This window comes from Dendrobates tinctorius, unplaced genomic scaffold (assembly GCF_039654945.1).
Source record: "Dendrobates tinctorius isolate UK_male_01 unplaced genomic scaffold, ASM3965494v1 ptg000166l, whole genome shotgun sequence".
Taxonomy (NCBI): Eukaryota; Metazoa; Chordata; class Amphibia; order Anura; family Dendrobatidae; genus Dendrobates; species Dendrobates tinctorius.
This window is the reverse complement of record NW_027361833.1, coordinates 12,855,576-12,876,887: the sequence shown is the minus strand read 5'-3', so window position 1 is coordinate 12,876,887 and position 21,312 is coordinate 12,855,576.

Here is a 21,312-nt window from a genome sequence, read left to right as displayed (position 1 = left end):
GCACTTAAACGTGGAAGTCTAGCTTTCTACCTGTGTGGCATTAACAGGAGAAGGTCACTATATATACCTTTTTGGGCTGAAAGTCCCACACAAGTCCAGCACCGCAGCCCAACAAACACAGGCCTAGAGGAGATGGTGATGTCAGGATTCTCTACAGGCCACAGCAGATTCAGAGGCGAATAGTTACACACTAGAATTCCAGACAGTAGTTCTGCACAGACAGCATCAGGGAGATGCAAAAAGGACTGTAGGCAGCATAACCTGGAGAGGCAGAGCACCGAGTAATGAGTAGCAACAGCAGGGAGTCCACCAGTAGACAGGCAGGAGCTCAGGATCTATCAGCAACAAAATAATCAGGCAAAGAGGAACACATGGCCCGGACTTAAATAATCAGAACAGACAGGAAGTTCCTTGACAAGGCGAGATACAAGACTCCATCTTGGATAAGAGCAAACAGGCACAAAGTAAAGTCCAGAATCCTCACACAGACTTTTTTTCATATCCAGTGTTTCTTAGTTAGCGCAGCCAGCTGGAGTGCTAGGGACATCAGAACATTACAACACGGACGTAGGACTTAAAAGCTACTCCTCATCTAGTGAATCTACTTTGTTTCATTGATACAGAGAAGTTTTATTACATCACTCATTTCTACCATAAACAGTAAGGTGCAATTGGTCCCATACTCATTTTATGTATACTACTGTATGTGTACAGTTTTGGGCAAACGGAGATGAATTAGCACATGTAACTTTATTCATTACATTGGTACCTTTCAATTTATGTGATAAGTCACATGCCAGTAAGGTAATGTGCACACAGTGTGCAGCAGAGGTGTGTGTTGATGTAACATAGCTGTGTATGTATGTGGGAGAAATGTGTGTGTGTGTGTGTATAGCACAGTTCTGGTGTGTCTATTTAGAGGAGCTGTGTGTACTGTAAGTAGCAGAGCTGTTTGTGTGTATATACAACAGAAATAAGTAGAGTTGAGCGAAACAGGCCGGCCAGATTCATAAGTCGCCGACTTATGCCGAAGTCAAGTCGGCCAAGCGGTCGGCAAAACAAGCGCCAATGTTGGATTTTCCAGAATGCTTGCAGGTGCCTTTTTTTCAGCCAATGAGCAAGGACGTACACTGTGGGCAACGAGATGACATGTGCAGCGTCCACCACTATCGTAGAGAAGGGCATTTCAGTGATTGGCTTGCTTTGGGGAGCGTCATAGTGTCTATTAAAGCTCTGACCGCTGACCTCCATTTTACTTCTGCTGATCTTAACAGTAGGGAGTGGTTGCTGTTTATCAGTAGGGAGAGAGTTAGGGCTGTAAAGATATAAGAAGTTCTTATGTGCTTGTGCTGATAGCAATTGTGCTGTACAGCTAGTGTGCAGTGACAGGGGAGGATTTTCTTGAGTGCAGCAGCGCTGATTATTAGGCTGCCTGATAGCTGTATTGCTGTGTGTACACTGCTGTGCAGACTGCTTTTTACACAGCACTAATACTTTTATTCTTTTTTTCTGCACAGTTACCGACCGTGCATTTTTTCCCATACCGTATAGAGCTGTACGCTCCTCACACACTACCGTGTACCGGCTGGTATCATGGACAAATACAGGCTGACTATCTGTGTGTGACTCCAGAAATAAATACGGAGATTTAAATTTTCCCCTACACCGTATACAGCTGTATGCTTCTGATACAGTACCGTATATCTGCTGTTTGTATTATGGTGAAATCCATACTGAGAAAGCGTCTGTGTGTGACTCAGGAAATAAATACGGAGATTTAAATTTTCACCTACACCGTATACAGCTGTACACTCCTCATACAGTACCATATATCTGGTGTTTTATTACGGTCAAATACATACTGAGTGAGCGTCTCTATGTGACTCAGGAAATATATATGGAGATTTAAATTTTCCCTACACCGTATACAGCTGTACGCTTCTGATACAGTACTGTACATCTGCTGTTTGTATTACGGTGAAATCCATACTGAGGGTACGTCTGTGTGTGACTCTTGAAATAAATATGGAGATTAAAATTTTCCCCTACACCGTATACAGCTGTACGCTCCTCATACAGTACAGTATATCTGCTGTTTGTATTACAGTCAAATCCATACTGAGTGAGCGTCTGTGTGTGACTCCGGAAATAAATATGGAAATTTACATTTTCCCCTACACCGTATACAGCTGTACGCTCCTCATACAGTAACATATATCGGCTGTTTGTATTACAGTCAAATCCATACTGAGTGAGCGTCTGTGTGTGACTCCGGAAATATATACGGAGATTTAAATTTTTCCCTACACCATATACAGCTGTAGGCTCCTCATACAGTACCATATATCTGCTGGTATTTTTGGTACATTTTCCCAAACATGAGAAAGTATGGTGGAAGAGTCCACGTATGTGGGAGAGGGGGCAGATGGTACTGATGGTGGTGGTGGTACATCTGCTGGTAGTGCCAAGAGCACAATAGCACCTAAGGCAGGAGGTGTTATGCCTGCATCATTGTCTGGCTCCAGAAGGTCTGGAAGGCTCCCTTTTCTGGGAGTAGGTAAACAGCTTTTAAAGCCGGAGCATCAGGAACAGGTTTTGGCTTACATTGCCGAAACAGCCTCCAGCTCTATCGCCTCCTCTTCTGAAGTTTCAAAAACTGCAAGCACTGAGTGGTCAGTGCAGGCTCCTGGTCAGGAACAACACCTTTCCTTGGGTCCTTCACCCCCACCAAAAGTGAAGGATGCGGCAGGCCACACTTCAGATTACTCAATGGAGCTCTTTTCACATACCATGCCTAAGTTATCAAGTGAAATCCTGAATTCCCGGTCCAAGATGAATATGACATGGAGTGCAATGATGCACAGCCAATACTAGATGATTCTGCTGGTACATTCACCCAGAGCACTGCATTGCCCTTGCAGTCTACTCAGCCAGAATCTGACCCTGATGAAACTCAGGTGCCCCTTCCCGCATACTATACCACCTTACACGGTGACACAGAGGAAGGTGCAGATGAAATTGAAGAGGAGATGATGGATGACCCAGTTGTTGACCTGGATTGGCATCCATTGGGGGAAGAGGGTGCTGCTGGCAATAGCTCAGAAGAGGAGGATCCGCAGCAGGCATCGACATCGCAGCTGCGGTTATCTGGCAGGCCCGTAGCAGTCCAAAAACGTGTTAAAAAAACAAAAAGAGTTGGAAGACAGCTTGGCCAGATGGTCAAATTAGCACAGTGGGCAAGCCCTGAAAATTTTTCCCATAGTAGGAAGAGTGCAGTGTGGCACTTTTTTGACTAAAATTCTATTGATGAGGCAAAGGTTATCTGTAAGAAGTGCGGAAGGACCTTTAGCCAAGGGTAAAATCTCCAAAATTTGAATACCAGTTGCGTGCTTAGACATGTAAACACCATGCACTTGCAAGCGTGGACGGACTGCAAAACCTCAGGTAGCACACGTGCACCTGCTCCAACTGAAGGTAGCCAGCAACTCTACATCGTTTCACCCACTGTAAGCCTACCGGTTAGCACACCACCAGCAAGAAATGTTGAGGTGTCGTCGCAAGGCCAAAGCTGTCAGGGAATCACAATGTTTTTCCAGCAAAAGACTGCATCTAGGCCATCACCACCACCACAACCATCACATCACCAACCCCCTCTCAGTCCACCATGTACACTGCTAGTTCCACCATATGCAGCTCTCAAGTCCAGCTCACCCTACCAGAGACTCTGAGTAGGACAAGAAAATGCTCATCCTCTCATCCACGTACACTGGCTTTGAACACCTACATTGCCTAACTGATCTAATTAGAGATGATGCCCTTCCGTTTGGTTGAAAGCGCAGTGTTCCGAGAGTTCATGGCCTACGCTGTCCCACGCTAAGACCTACCCAGTTGGCAATTCTTTTCTAGAAAAGCCATTCCTGCCCTCCACCTGCATGTGAAAGACCGCATTGTCCATGCACCAAAACAATCAGTGAGTGGAAAGGTGCACCTCACAACAGATGCATGGGCCAGTAGGCATAGCCAGGGCCATTACATGTCCATCACTGCGCACTGGGTGAATGTGGTGGATGCAGGGTCCACAGGGGACAGCGACTGTGGGACAGTGCTGCCAAGCCCATGGTATAGGCAACAGTTGGCTGTAGGCGTTCGACCCTCTGCCTCCTCCTCCAGAAGCGAAGGCTCGTCGACAGAGCGCAGTCACACAAGCATTCCATCCACAGCTGCCAGTGTTGCACACGAGGTGTCCCACTGTCGAACAGCTAGTGGTAAGCATCAGCAGGCTGTTTTAAAGATGATGTCTTTGGGCGACAACAGACACACCGCGGAGGTACTGGCCGACTACTTGCAGCGAGAAACTGAGTCATGGCTGGGCAGTCTACATCTTGAGACAGGCAAGGTAGTCAGTGATAATGGATGTAATTTTTTGGTGGCTATAGCCCTGGCAAAACTCAGACACATACCTTGCCTGGCTCACACCTTGAACCTGGTGGTGCAGTGCTTCCTAAATAATTATCCAAAGTTAACAGCCCTACTCCATAAGGTGCGAAGACTGTGCTCGCACATCTGTCACTCGCCCGTAGACTCCAGTCATATGCAGAGGCTTCAGCGATCGCTCCACTTCCCCAAGCACCACCTAATCATAGACGTTGCAACAAGGTGGAACTCCACCATGCACATGGTTGAGAGGCTGTGTGAACAGAGGCAGGCTGTAATGCATTTGTGGGAGGATACACGGGCAGGCAGTTTGAGGGCAGACATCGAGTTGTCGGGTGTGCAGTGGTCAAAGCTGAAAGACCTCTGTAAAGTCCTTCAGTGTTTTGAGGAATGCACACAGCTGGTAAGCGCAGACGACGCCATCATAAGCATGAGCATCTCACTTATGCATCTGCTCATACAAAGCTTGACGTACATTAAGGATCAGGCGTCTGCAGCGGAGGAGGATGAGGAGGTGGGGGGAAGCCTTGATGACAGTCAGGCATTGTCTGCTCAGGGAACTGTCCTGGACGAGGTGGAGGAAGAAGAGGAAGAGGAGGAGGAGGAAGAGGGGGATGATTATTTTGGGGAGGAGGATGCTTCTCAGGGGGCAAGAGAAAATGTTGGCTTGCCAAGGTCAGGTAAAGGGTTTGTGCGTCACTGGAGGATGTGGATTTGGCAGAAAGTGCTCCTCCACCCACCACTGGCAGTGCATCATTGACACCTGGAACATTGGCCCACATGTGTGATTATCTCTTGCTGATCCTAAAAAGGGACCCCCACATTGCCAAAATTATGAAGGATGATGACTACTGGTTGGCCAGCATCCTCGATCCATGCTATAAAGGCAAATTACAGAACATCATGCCACAGGAGAACCTAGAGCAAATATTGGTGAACAAACAAGCAACTCTGGTAAACCGTTTGTTAGAGGCATTCCCAGCACACAGCAGCGTTGCAGGTTCTACCACAAGCCGTACTGGGCAACATGGAAGAGGTGTTCGTGGTGCACACAGCTGAAGTGGCGTTGGAGACAGGGGTTTCATGATCATGTTGTGGACTGATTCCTCAAGTACCGCTCACACGACTGGTAATACTGAGTTGATTGCAACAGACAGGAGACAGCAGTTGTCAACTATGGTTCAAAATTACCTCTCCTCCCCTATCAATGTTCTCCCTCACAGTTCATTCCCCTTTGACTACTGGGCCTGTGAACTGGACACCTTGCCTGAATTGGCACAATATGCCTTACAGGAGCTCGCTTGCCCTGCTGGTAGTGTGATACTGGATCAATCCTGACAGAAAGAAGGACCCGGCTGTCGACCCAAAATGTTGGTAATCTCACCTTCATTAAAATGAACCATGCCTGGGTTTCAAAGGATTTTGTACCACCTTCCCCTAATGACACATAGGTTGCCAGAAAAATGGCTCGCTTTGTCCTCCTCTTCCTCCGACTTCTCCAATTCTTCTATTTGCAGCTGCTGAACGTCCAGCCTGCACCTCAACATATGCCAGTTTTTCCACCTCTCTAACTGGGCTGTACTCCCCCCACAACTTTAGCCAAATAACCCCCCAGTTTTCAATGCATTACTATTATTATAAAGTAAATTAAGGTTGACAAGTTTAAGTAATAAGAATTGATGTCGTTGCCATTGAAATGGGCACTGTAGGTGTATTTACTGTCCTCCACTCACTGCCAACTTTTATTCCCCATTGACTTGCATTGGGGTTGGGTTTCGGTCGGAACTCTGACTTTTGCCGATAGTCGGCCGATTTAGTTTGACTCGACTTTTGGTAAAGTCGGGTGGTCCGAATCCTGACTCGACACTCCCGGAGGCAAAGTCGCTCATCTCTAGAAATGAGTGTGCATGCAGCAGTGTTGTGTGTATTTCTGCTGCAGAGAATTTACATAATGTGCATTTGGTAGAGCGATATGTGTATAACATATATGCTGCGGAGAAACATTAGCAATAAATCAATTACCTATCTTTTCTACCCTAGTGCATTAAAATTTGTGATATTGACCCTATACTTCTTACACCAGGTAAGTTTTACTTAGTAGAAAATATGTATTTCCTATTTTCTGTTATCTAAACCTGGGATGCATTTTATGTTAAGGTACCCCTATATATTCTGAAAAATATGGTAATTAAAATGTAGGCAGCAGACTGCATATCTACAGGAGTCACGCTTTGTGTACTGCTTACTGTGTGGAATTTAGCAATCTCAGTGTCCTTTTTTTGGCACTTTAAAACATTTCACAAGAATGTTGTTATGACTAAAAACCTAAATGAAAGTTCTTGCAGCTTACTGCAATCATTACTGAGGATACACACTTTTCTAATTAATTATTGAAGTGTAAGTATTGTCCCTCCACAGTATGTACTTTTTCATAATTATCGCTTTGGGTAGCATTTATCTTAATTAGGATCTCTTGCCTCATAAAGATTCTGGGAATGGTGCATAATGTATATAAATCTATTACAGGTATTTCTTTAGAGTATACAAATGGACCAATTGTTCATAGATTAAATGCAAGAAATCTCTTCTGGGACTTAGCTTCCATACGTATTTCTGCAATAAGGGGATTTTCTGAAATTATAACTATAGCTAAAGCTAGATAATTTTGCCAGGGATAACATAGTAATTGTTGTTTTAAATAAAAATAATAATAAACTATTAAACTAAAGTATATTTAGTGTAAATTCAAGAGTATTCAAATATGCAATTACAATACAGTGTACAATATGTAAAGTGTAAGAATGATAATCTTACACTGGGTCTTTGCCAACATCCAATTACATACATGCTGTTCCTACATTTATACAATGGCATGTAAAAGTTTGGACAATCCTTACTGTGAACAGTTAACCAAGTTGAAGATGGGATGATCTCTAAAGGGACTAAATTTAAAGGTACATTTTGTTTGTATTATAGGCAAACAAATATATATTTTTTCATCTTTTACATTTTAAAAATTACAAAAAAGGAAAATGAACTGATGCTAAAGTTTGGGCACCCTGAATGGCTGGTTCCTAGTAGTACCCCCTTTTGAAAACATCACAGCTTATAAACAGTTCTTGTAGCCAGCCAAGAGTCTTTAATTTCGAGGGATGCACTGCTATTTTGTGGTCTAGCCACGGAATTTCAAAGATGTTCAGATCAGGGGACTGTGAGGACCATTGTAAAACCTTCAGTGTGTGCCTTTAGAGGTAGTCTATTGTGGATTTTGATGTGTTTTAGGATCAATATCCATTTGTAGAAGCCACCCTCTTTTTGACTTCATCTCTTTTACATATGGTGTTATGTTTGCATCAATAATTTGTTGAAATTTCATTGAATCCATTCTTCCCTCTATCCATGAAATATTCCCCATGCCAATGACTGCAACACAACCACCAAGCATGATTGATCCACCCCCTGCTTAATGGTTGGTGAGATGCTCTTTTCCTGAAATGCCACGCCCTTTATTCTCCACACATACCTTTGATTATTGTGGCAAAAGAGTTCTATTTTAACCTCATCAGTCCACAAGACTTTTTTTACAAAAAGCATCAGGCCTATTTAGATGTTCTTTTGCATTCTTCTGACATTAAATTTTACGATTATGATGCGAAACGCGCGTTGGGGTTAGTCACTTCTCGGTACCAGGTAGTAAATTGATTTTTATATATGGATCCGCTGATATTTGGATATTGAGATTAGGACTTTGGCTGGCTGCACATACAATGATATTGCGATGGATTTAGTGTTACTGTTATCACTTAGGAAACTTACATATAACAGAGAACTGCCTGTATGAGTACCTACTGATATCACTGCCGATATCTCCTAAATGGTTATGATAACAAATCTATCCCTTTATTAGTATATTATAATTACTGAATATTGTACTTTACTACCAGCAGATCATTTGTCCGGGACATCATTGATTTGTATCTGTGGGGATTGCATGTATCAATGGTGTTGTGACACTCACTAGTATTTCTCCTTGTTTTAAACATATATTTTTATAAAAAAATGTACATTTTTTCAATAAAGAACATATTTTATATATAGATATTCATATGCTTTCGGCTTCCATTTTTTGGAAGTACGAATTATAGTAAACCGCCTAATTTGGGTTCTAAATACAGTAAAAAATTAAAACGAGTTTAAGAAATAAAAAAAAACAAACAAACCTTAAAATCACCCCCATTTTGCCCCATTAAAAAAATATAAAAAGTGCAGATATTTGATATCGCCACTTTAAGAAATACCCAATCTATTAAAATATAGAATAAATTAATGTGATCGGTAACGATAAAAAAACCCCATAAAGCCAGAATTAGGTTTTTTATCACCACAACATTGCTGTAGAATGCCATAAAAGGCAATCAAAACATCACATCTACCTCAAATTGATATCAGTAAAAAGTCAGCTCGTGGTACAAAAAATAAACCTTCACACAGACCCAATGAGAAAGTTATAGGTCTTGGAAAATGGAGAAATAAGTTAACTTTTTAATTGACAAATTTCTAAATTTTGTTTTCAGCATTTAAATAAGAGAACTTATACATGTTTGGTATCTGTGTACTTATACTGACCTGGAGAATCATTTTGCCAGGTCAGTTTTACAATTGATTGAACATGGTAAGTAAAAAAAAGCAAAAATCATTGTGGAATTCACCACACTTGGAATATTTTTCAATTTTCCAGAAGACTATGTGGCAGAATGAATGGTGTCATTCAGAATTATGACTCGTCCCACAAAAATCAAGCCTTCATATGGCTGGAAAAATACAAGAGTTATGGCTCTTGGAAGAAGGGGATGAAAAAACTAAGAGAATGAAACACTAGAATAGGTCATCAATATTAGATCGGTGGGGTCTAGAACACGGCACCTTCAATTACCAGCTAGCATCCACTGTTGCACATGAAGATGGTGCACATGGTTTGTGAACCCACTGTGCAACGGATCGGACCTACCCTTGAGGGGCATAACTTATCAGTTACCTTGGTGTTCAAGGGAGCCTCTAGTGGTGGGGTCAAACTTGTTTGGCAAGTAGCTGCCAGTTGCCACTCCAGAGCGGAGTCCGGTAGTAGAACCTGATCCCAAGAGTGTAAGCAATTAATCAGGTTCCTAGACAGGGCAGGATGGCCACTTTGGACAAGTTTAGACTGTGCAGATAGGATGGTTACTTGGGACAGGTACAAACTTTTCAGACAGGACGGCCACTTGGGAAACAGTTCTGGTGCCACCAATGTGGTCATGAGATACCATGGATGCTGTTTTCAGGATAACGTGTAACCTAGACACAACTACAGGGACTGTAAAGAATAAAAAATCTCAATATTAGACTATAAGAACATAGGATACGGGAATGATTCTAACAGACCAGGGAAAGGGGCCTGGCACACACATACAGTTGCGCACACCACCACACCTGACACTAAACTCTAGGGGTTGCTTAGGCACCTTCCAATTGGTTGTCTTTAATAAAAGATGCTTCCCATCCCAGTTCGAAAGACAAAGTGCTGTACCAGACAGCATACTAGCTGATGGACAATTCTCCCTGACACAGTCTAAGCAGTGAAGATGCATTGAAGGAAGCACAACCAGGTTCGTGAAAGACCTTTCGGTAAGCCACTAGAAAGGCCTGTAGGTCCATTTTCACAGGATCTCTTCTCTCCTACAAGGGGTTAAGCCATGCAAGGGCTTCTCCTGCAAGGTGGGACATTGGGATTTCAACTTTAACCAGATCAGTTGCAAACTGGTAGGCCAAACTTTCATAGTGCAGGGTGCACATGTTCAGGAACCCACGGCACTGTTTAGGGTCTCCGCTCAATCATGGAGGAGTTGTTAAGCGGAGATTAGCTCCTAGGATATAGATCGCAGACAAAGTAGACTCACCCATAGCTGCGGCACCAGGAGCTGGAATGAGCTGGGGTACTCAAATATGAAAAAAAATTCTTGCTGATCGAGCTGATGAGAGATTTCTTGGCACAGATCTGAGGCCTGGGGGATCTTGAAATCAGCAGAATCCATGGCCTGAGCAAACTGTTATGCACACAAGTGGCACACTTGGTCTGTGGACCCAGTATTCTGTGGACCAGACCTCCTCTGGAAGGAGTGACTAAGCAGTTACCTTGGTGTTCACTGCAGCCTCCAGTGGTGAAGTCAGGCTTGTGCGGCAGATAGAAATCAATAATGCCACCACCAGCACAACACATCCATGATAGTAGATTTGCAAGTGACCACTAGGAAGATTAAAAAAAAAACTTTTTTTTATTTAGAAATAGTTTACATGAACACAGATAATACAAATATACGAAGGTGCCTCAAAATGTAGGAACCGTCTGAGAATAGAACAGTATAGGGCCAGCCCGAAAATATGAGCACAATCATAGCTCCAGCAATATACATAGAATTTGTTTTGTATAATTCAAACAGATTAATTTGGTCTAATATAACAGAATATATAAAGTCACTGCCTCATAAGGATAATGGATGATAAGCAACTTAATCCATCCCACTATTGTGTATCCGTATGAGACCAAAAGTAATGAAAGGTGCAAGTGCATATGTTCAAAAATATGTCAGTGCATGATGAGAAACAGCTTGATAGGCCAACTGTTATAGATCAAGGATGTTACCTGTGGTAAGAGTTAGTGCAGTGCAATGACCACGGCTGTCAGACATCCCTCAACCCCAACGTACGATTCAAATTAATGTCTTCAGGGGGCATTCTGTTATATTAGATCAAGTGATATTATAGTGAATCTGTGTGGATCATGCAAAACAAATTCTATGTATATTGTTCGAGCTATGATTGTGCTCATATTCTATGGCTGGTCCAATACTGTTCTGCTTGCAGACAGTCCCTACATTTTAAGGCACCATATTATACTTGTATTATCTGTGTTCATTTTAACTGTTTCTAAATAAAAAAAATAATTTTCTTAATTTTCCTAGTGGTCACTTGCGTATCTACTATCACGGATGTGATGTGCTGGTGGTGACATTATTGATTTAAGTCTAAATATGTGACACTCCTAATTGATTTCTGGACTTACCTTTCATCTTATTTTATTGTGCATCAGGTAGCATCCAGGTGCCATTCCAGGGTGGCGGCCGACAGCAGCAGCTGACCCCATGGGTCTAAGTCATTAATCAGATTCCTAGACAGGGCAAGATGGTCATTTGGGAAAGGTTCAGACTGTGCAGACAGGACAGCAACTTAAGACAGGTTCTCAGGTGCCAACAGGATAGCCACTTGGGAAACAGTTCTGGCACTGCCAATGCGGCCTCGGGGTACAGATACTGTGAATGAGGTTTTCAGGGTAACTGGTACATAGACACAACTACAGGGACAGTAAAGGATGGAAAATCTTAATAATAGACTTTGGGAACCCAGAATACGGGAAAGGTTCTATCAGATGGGGACCTGGCAACATACAGTTGCACACACCAACACAACCAGTATTAAATTATTGCTTCGTCACCTCACAGTTGCGGAGAGTGCCTTTTAGCTCTAGCAGGTGAAAACATTAACAAAATGCCTCTCAGCTGTCAAATAATGATCTGTTTCAAAATGTACTTGGTAAAGCTGTGGGAAAAAATAGTGCAAATAGGGTCTTATCCTATAGATTCAGTAAGATCCCAATCAGATTATACTATCCGGATGTGTCCGTTAGTTAAGCATCAAACATGGATGAAAGCTGCAGCAGACCCACGAGTCAGCAAGTGACCGTTGGCAGGAGATAAAAGGATTTTTGTGGAGTAGTTCCGTGCTTCTAAGTTTGTAGAGATTTCACTCCATTTGAGGTGTAATAACCACATACGTGGTTACTTCCTGATGAAGTAATTTTTCACTTCGAAACGCATCGAATAAACCACTGCTCTTTTATTGCACCTCGTTTGGATTGACATCTCTACAAACTCAGTAGCGTGGAACTACTCCACAAAAATCCATTTATGCCCTTCAAAATGTACTTGAAGTGACTACTATTGAGAGCAGAAACAGAAAACCCATTGGTGCAACCTGTGCAGGCCCACTTCTACCTCCAAAGCAGCTTCTGTCAAACACATTAGATGAATATAAAGGGACCTTAAACTGTTCTTGCATGCGGCCCTCTGTCTGTGTCTGCCCCTTTTTGGGAGCCATTTGAAATCTACACAAATTTGCTGAATTTTTAGAGGGGAAATACTTTTGCAGGACACTATGGATAATTATATACTGTATATCATATCTCCACCAAGATTTAAAGAAAAAATAATGCACATTAAATATACTTCAGCACATTTAAATTCCCCTAAGTTCTGTGTTCCTCTGCAAATTTCCTTATTGGAATAAGGTAATATGTTTCTAGACACAGTTTCTAGATTGATCATAATAACAGTTTTATGAAAGTATGGCCAGCAAAATAGCTAATGGAAACAATTATTCTTGCTAACTAGATGTAAGCATTGATGATTACCACTGATGGGGCATTACATCGAGTACTTCAATTTTAATTACATTTTTCAACATTCAGGGGAGAAACGAATTTGTGCTGCCTTTGCACCCATTATATTTTGAACATTTCTTTGGAATATGAAACTTGTTTTTCAGTAAGCAAACTTTGCATAAAAAGGACAAAATACAAACAGAGCTCAATAGTCTCATGTAAAGAAAGTATTTGCTTACTTGTCATAGGTAAGAGATATAAAGTGAATAATGCAGAAAGTGTCAACTGCTGCTGTGACATTGAAGTTTCTTCTGGAAAAGGCATTCTGTATGCTAAATAATGCACTAATGTGATTGGTTCTAGATATAAAACAATTAACTGCACATTTAATTCAGTGTTGTGCAAGGCTGCCACTAGGAATTTTGGCGCCCCATACTGGCAAAATTTTTGGGGCCCCCTTGAGACTCCGCCCAGGCTCCACCCCAGCCTTGCCGCAACACCTCGAACTGTCCACAGTCCCACCGCTGTTGCGATTTCGCTTTCTGGCCTCCCTCTGGTTATTACTGAAGGTAGTGGAGCTGGTCAGGTCAAAAGAGGTGTTGCGGGTTCTCTTTCTGGGCTCCCTCTGGTGGTTACTGGAGGTAATGGAGCTGATCTGATTGACAGAGGCTTGCCACCTGATAATGATGATGATGATTGGAGATCTGGGGTTTCAGATTGGGGTTTAAGACAGCCGACTCCCTCTATCCCTGCTGGTGATTTGCTTCCTGTTCCTCCTGAGGTCTGATTTCTCCAGCTCTGTCCCTGCATGTTCAGCTAAGTGGTTTATTTGCTATTCTGTTTGCATTTGATCTGGTTTTGTCTATCTTTTCTTGGTGCGGGTCAGCTAGCTCCGGCTGGGGCTGTGCTGAATCACCGCCCATATGTTACTGCTTGTGCCAGTTTGTTTTATTCCCTGTTAGATTGGTCTCTTTTTGCTCTGCTTTCAGAATGTGCTAATACAGTGAGCGGGCGAAGTCGTGTGACTTCAGTGTTTTTTGCATCAGACGTGTTGGACTTTTTGCAGGGTTTTTTGCGTGATTGCAGACAGTGTCTTTCCTTTCCTGTCCTGTCTGGTCAGTGTGGGCTCCATCATTTGTTCAGTCTATTTTCCTGCCTGTGTTTGTGTTTTCATCTTGTCTCACCGACAATATATGTTTGGGGGCTATCTATTCCTTTGGGGTCTGCTCTGGGGCAGTTTAGATTTCCCCTTTCTTGCTTTTGGTTTAGTTACCTCTCCGGCTGTGCCGAGGCATCTAGGATCATCGTAGGTACGCTCCACGGCTACTGCTAGTTGTGTGGATAGGATCAGGGGTCTGCAATCCGTTTAGGTACCAATCTCCCTGGTTTTCTGTGGCTTAGCCTGGACCTGCTCTCCTTCTCGGTGACCCATTCATAACACACCGCTCTCTCTTGGAAAAACTCCACTTCTCACCAATCAAACATTAACAGTTCCCATCACCAGATCACACATATAATCAGCAGTCTTTGGTTTGCCAAAAGAGATTTTAAGCTTCCACCATGACACGGTAGACTCTTTTGGCGGGCGCTACTCTAATCTATTTAACATTTGTTAAAATATGCAATACAATTTAGGTATAATTTTAAATTTTTAAAATGACCAATAATATCACACACAAGGGACAAATACCACCTTACCATGACCAGACACCATATTACCACCACATAGTGACCTATAATACCACATACAAAGAACAAATACCGCCACACCTTGTCCAGACCACATATTAAAGCCACAGTGACCGAATAACATCACATACAAGGGACAAATACCACCACACCATGAGCAGACCACATATTACGACCACATGGTGATGAATAATACCATATACAAGGAACAAATGTCACCACACCATGGTCGGAAAACATATTACCACCACTTTGGGACTGAATACTACAATACTGATCAGTAATAAAAAAACACAATACTAAAATCACCATATGTGCCATTATACACAGGAGATCTTTACTTAGTATGCAGTGTCAGTGTAAAGGTAATACAGTGATCACTGGTGACATTGTGCACAGGACTGCTGTATATAGTATACAGTGTATACTATCAGTGTAGAGGTAACACACTGACTCATCAGTGATGCCTCTAGGTGAAGTCTTTCATCTTCATACAGCATAGATCCACGTCACTTCTTCCAGCCAGGGCTCATCTCTGCAGGAAATAGCACAGTTACCTAGAGCACTGCTTGCAGAACACATGGCTAATTTTTTTCCCAACTTCTACACTACACCAAATGAAGAAAAAAAGGCAGTGTCACTCTGCACACTAACAGGACCGACCCCCCATTTAAAGCAGTATACTCAAAAAATAAAATAAATACATCACTGCAGTAATAAATTCCCTTAATTAGCCACTATGGTAATAATATCCCCCATCCTGGCCCCGATGTATCTCATTCCTGGCTCCAGCCATATGTGCTCCCATCCTGCCCTCATGAGTATCCATTCTGCCCTACGTGATCTCCCCATCCTGCCCCATCTGTCCCATGATACTGCCACATCTGTCCCATTATCCTGCCCCATCTGTCCCATGATCTTGCCCCATCTGTCCCATGATCCTATCCCATGAACCTCTCCCGTCTCCATCCTGCCCCATGATCCTGCCCCATCTGTTTCCATCCCGCCCCATCTGTCTCCATCCTGTCCTATATTCCTGCCCCATCTGTCTCCATCCCGCACCATACATCCACTCATGCCCCTTGTGTCTCCAATCATGTCCCCTATGTCTCCGATCATGCCCCCTGTTTCTCCAATCATGTCCTCTGTGTCTCCACGTCTGCCCCCTTTCTCCAATCCTGCCCCCATATCTTTCATCCTGCCACCATGTCTCCAATCCTGCCACCATGTCTCCCATCCTGCCCCGTGTCTCTAATCCTGCCCCGTGTCTCCAATCCTGCCCCCCGTGTTTCCAATTTTTCCCCATATCTCCAATCCTGCCCCCATATCTCCAATCCTGCCCTGATATCTTTCATCCTGCCACCATGACTCCAATCCTGCCCCTATATCCTTCATCCTGCCACCATGTCTCCAATCTTGCCCCTATATCTATCATCCTTTCACCATGTTTCCAATCCTGCCCCCATATTTTTCATCCTGCCCCATGTCTCCAATCCTGCCCCCTGTGTCTCTATTCTGCCCCCTGTGTCTCCAATCCTGCCCCCATATATTTCATCCTGCAACCATGTCTCTCTTCCTGCCCCGTGTCTCCAATCCTGTCCCCGTGTCTCCAATCATGCCCCATATCTTTCATCCTGCTACCATGTCTCCAATCCTACCCCGATATCTTTCAGTCTGCCCTGTGTCTCCAATCCTGCCCCCTGTGTTGCCAATCCTGCCATGTGTCTCAAATCATGCCCCCTGTGTCTAAAATCATGCTCCCTGTGTGTCCAATCCTGCCTCATGTCTCCAATCCTGCCCCCATATCTTTCATCCTGCCACCATGTCTCCTGTTGTGAATTCGCTTTCTGGCCTACCTCTGGTTGCTAGTGAAGGTAGTGGAGCTGGTTATATTGACAGAGGGGTTGCGAGCTCTCTTTCCGGGCTCCATCTGGTGGTTACTGGAGGTAATGGAGCTGATCTAATTAACAGAGGCCTGCCACCTGATAATGAGGAGGATGACTGTAGATCTGGAGTGTCTGACTGGATTTAAGACAGTCGACTCCCTCTATCCCTGCTGGTGATTTTTTCCTGCCTCCTGAGGTCTTAGTTTCCAGCTCAGTCCCTGCATGCTCAGCTAAGTGTTCTTTTGCTATTGTTCACGTTTGATCTGGTTTTGTCTATTTCAGTTTTGTGTGGTCAGCCAGCTCCGGCAGGGGCTGTGCTGAATTTCCAACCTTATGTTACTGCTTGTGCCAGTTTGTTTTTGTCCCTTATTATATTGGCCTCTTTTTGCTCTGCACTCAGAATATACCAGAGTGCTGATAAAGTGGGCGAAGTCTAGTGACTTCAGTATTTTTCTATCAGACGTGTTGGGCATTTTTTGCAGGGTTTTTTTGCATGATTGCAGACATAGTCTTTCCTTTCCTGTCCTGTCTAGTTAGTGTTGGCCCCATCATTTGCTCAGTCTATTTTCCTACCTGCATTTGTGCTTTCATCTTGTCTCACCGACAATATATGTTTGGGTGCTATCTATTCCTTTGGGGTCTGCTCTGGGGCAGTTTAGATTTCCCCTTTCTTGCTTTAGGCTTATTTAGTTCTCCGGCTGTGTCGAGGTGTCTAGGATCATCGTAGGTACGATCCACGGCTACTGCTAGTTGTGTGGCTAGGATCAGGGGTCTGCAATCTGCTTAGTTACCAACCTCTCTGGTTTTCTGTGGCTTAGCTTTTTCTTGCTTTCCTCCTCGGTCACCCAATCATAACAGAATCACCAGCCTTCTTTTCTCGAAAATTCTCCCCATCTGAACGTAACTATGACGTGGGGAATCGGGAATTGTTGGCCATGAAATGGGCATTTGAAGAGTGGAGACATTGGTTGGAGGGAGCTAGACATCAAGTTGTGGTCCTCACCGACCACAAGAAATTGATTTATCTTGAATCAGCCAAAAGCTTGAATCCTAGACAGGCTAGGTGGGCCTTGTTTTTCACGCATTTTAATTTTGTGGTGTCTTTTCTTCCGGGCACTAAGAATGTTAAGGCGCACGCCCTTTCTAGGAGTTTCTTTGCGGATTCTCTTATTGTGACTGAGCCTACTACCATTGTAAATGAGGGGGTAGTTCTTTCCGCCATCTCACCTGATTTGAGACGTGCCCTGGAGCAATTTCAGGAGGACAAACCAGAACGTTGCCCTATGGGAAAATTGTATGTTCCTGACCAGTGGAGGAAAAGAGTAATGTCTGAAATTCATTGCTCTGCGTTGGCTGGTCATCCAGGTATTTTTGGTACCAGAGATTTGGTGAGTCAGTCTTTTTGGTGGCCTGCCTTATGTCATGCTGTCAGGAATTTTGTGCAGTCCTGTGGGACTTGTTCTCAGTCTAAACCCTGTTCTCGTTCTAGTGGGTTGTTGATGCCCCTGCCGGTGCCCAAGAGGCCATGGACCCATATCTCAATGGATTTTATTTCTGATCTTCCTTTCTCTCAGAGAATGACTGTTATCTGGGTAATTTGTGATAGATTTTCTAAGATGATCCATCTTGTACCATTCCCAAAGTTGCCATCTTCTTCAGAGCTGGTGCCCTTGTTTTTACAACAGGTGGTTAGGTTGCATGGGATTCCTGAGAATATTGTGTCGGACAGAGGAGTCGAGTTTGTTTCCAGATTTTGGAGAGCTTTTTGTTCCAAACTGGGAATTCAGTTATCTTTCTCTTCTGCATTTCAGCCTCAGACCAATGGGCAGACTGAGAGAACAAACCAGACTTTGGAGTCCTATTTGAGATGTTTTATATCTGCTGATCAGGATGACTGGACTCATTTTTGCCCTTGGCCGAATTCGCGCTAAACAATAGAGCTAGTTCTGCCACTTTGATATCGCCCTTTTTCTGTAACTTTGGGTTTCATCCTCGATTTTCTTCAGGGCAAGTGGAATCTTCGACCTGCCCAAGTGTGGACACTGTGGTAGAGAGAATGCAGCAGATTTGGGACCAAGTGGTGGATAAGTTATCCCTCTCTCAGGAAAAAGCCCAACGGTTTTCCAACCGGCATAAGACCATTGGTCCCCGGTTTAAAGTGGGTGATATGGTTTGGTTGTCATCAAAGAATATTCGTATGAAGGTTGCGTCTCCAAAGTTCAAGCCAAGATTCATTGGACCTTATAAGATTTTGGAGATTCTTAATCCTGTTTCTTGTCGATTGGCTCTTCCAGTTACGTTTAAGATCCATAACGTGTTTCATAAACCTCTGTTGAAGAGGTTTGTGGAGCCAGTAGTTCCTATGGTGGTGCCTCCTGACTCTGTATTGGTTAAAGGCAATGTGGAATATGAGGTAGAGAAAATATTGGATTCTCGTTTGGCTAGACAGAGACTCCAGTACTTGGTCAAATGGAAGGGTTATGGCTAGGAGGATAATTCTTGGGTCTCTGCTTCTGACATTCATGCCGATAGATTGGTTCGTGCTTTTCACCAGGCCCATCCTGATCGGCCTGGTGGCGTGGATGAGGGTCCGGTGACCCCTCCTCAAGGGGAGGTACTGTTGTGAATTCACTTTCTGGCCTACCTCTGGTTACTAGTAAAGGTAGTGGAGCTGGTTTTATTGACAGAGGGGTCGTGAGTTCTCTTTCTGGGCTCCCTCTGGTGGTTACTGGAGGTAATGGAGCTGATCTAATTAACAGAGGCCTGCCACTAATAATGAGGAGAATAACTGGAGATCTGGAGTTTCTGACTGGATTTAAGACAGCCGACTCCCTCTATCCCTGCTGGTGATTTTTTCCTGCCTCCTGAGGTCTTAGTTTCCAGCTCAGTCCCTGCATGCTCAACTAAGTGTTCTTTTGCTATTGTTCACGTTTGATCTGGTTTTGTCTATTTCAGTTTTGTGTGGTCAGCCAGCTCCGGCTGGGGCTGTGCTGAATTTCCATCCTTATGTTACTGCTTGTGCCAGTTTGTTTTTGTCCCTTATTATATTGGCCTCTTTTTGCTCTGCGCTCAGAATATACCAGAGTGCTGATATAGTGAGGGGGCGAAGTCATGTGACTTCAGTGTTTTTTGCATCAGACGTGTTGGACTTTTTGCAGGGTTTTTTGCATGATTGCAGACAGTGTCTTTCCTTTCCTGTCCTGTCTAGTCAGTGTGGGCCTCATCATTTGCTCAGTCTATTTTCCTACCTGCGTTTGTGTTTTCATCTTGTCTCACCGACAATATATGTTTGGGAGCTATCTATTCCTTTGGGGTCTGCTCTGGGGCAGTTTAGATTTCCCCTTTCTTGCTTTAGGCTTATATAGCTCTCCGGCTGTGTCGAGGCATCTAGGATCATCATAGGTACGCTCCACGGCTACTGCTAGTTTTGTGGATAGGATCAGGGGTCTGCAATCTGCTTAGTTACCAACCTCTCTGGTTTTCTGTGGATTAGCTTGGTCTTGCTTTCCTCCTTGGTGACCCAATCATAACAGTCTCCCATCCTGCCCCCTGTGTCTCCAATCCTGCTCCCGTGTTTCCGATCCTGCCCCTGTGTTTCCAATCCTGCCCCCATATCTCCAATCCTGCCCCATATCCTTCATCCTGCCACCATGTCTCCAATTCTGCCCCCATATCCTTCATCCTGCCACCATGTCACAAATCCTGCCCCCATATCTATCATCCTCCTACCATGTCTCTAATCCTGCCCCAATATCTTTCATCCCGCCACCATGTCTCCAATCCTGCCCCCTTTATCTTTCATCCTGCCTGTGTCTCCAATCTTGCCCCTGTGTCTCCATCCTGTCCCCTCTGTCTCCAATCCTGCCCCCATATCTTTCATCCTGCCATTATGTCTCCAATCCTGCCCCCAAACCTCCAATCCTGCCCCCATATCTTTCATCCTACTCCGTGTCTCCATTCCTGCCCCGTGTCTCCATTCTGCCCCTGTGCCTCCATTCATGCCCCATTATCTTTCATCCTGCCACCATGTCTTCAACCCTGCCCCCATATCTTTCAGTCTGCCCCATGTCTCCAATCCTGCCCCCTGGGTCTCCAATCATGCCCCCGTGTCTCTAATTATGTCCCCTGTGTCTCTTATCATGCCCCCTGTGTCTCAAGTCATGCACCCTGTTTCTCCAATCATGCCTTTTGTGTCACCATTCATGCCCCTTAGTAGAAAACACCGTGTGCACTACTGTAGTGGTGCCAAGTTAGGTTCCCAAACCATATATGATAAAATGAAAACCTGGCACTCAACTTAATGCTTGGTGAGGCAGTTTATTGTAGTACCAGAAAATGTTTCGGTCAATATAGACCTTCATCAAGTTATGCGCTAGTATGTTTGAAAGTAGCTTGAAGGAGGGCGCTTTTTATGTTATTCACTGATAACGCCAGTAATCAAATGGTCAGAATGCTGCTGCAACGCAGGATAATCTTAATAGTTGAAAATATCAGCGCAGCCTGGTCCTCCTGACAAGTGGTGTTTACCCACGTCCAGGAGGACCAGGCTGCGCTGATATTTTCAACTATTAAGATTATCCTGCATTGCAGCAGCATTCTGACCATTTGATTACTGGCGTTATCAGTGAATAACATAAAAAGCGCCCTCCTGTAAAAAAAATTAAAACATTACCATTCATCTCTGAAGCCAGCCTGCAATTTGCTGCCCACTATCTGGTGACTGGAGAGGCAAGCAATGAGATGAAATTTCATTTTTTTTACCATTTGCCTAGTCTGTATGGTATGAAATCTGGGGACTGTCTGTATTATAAAGCTGGAAGCAAGTAACATAGG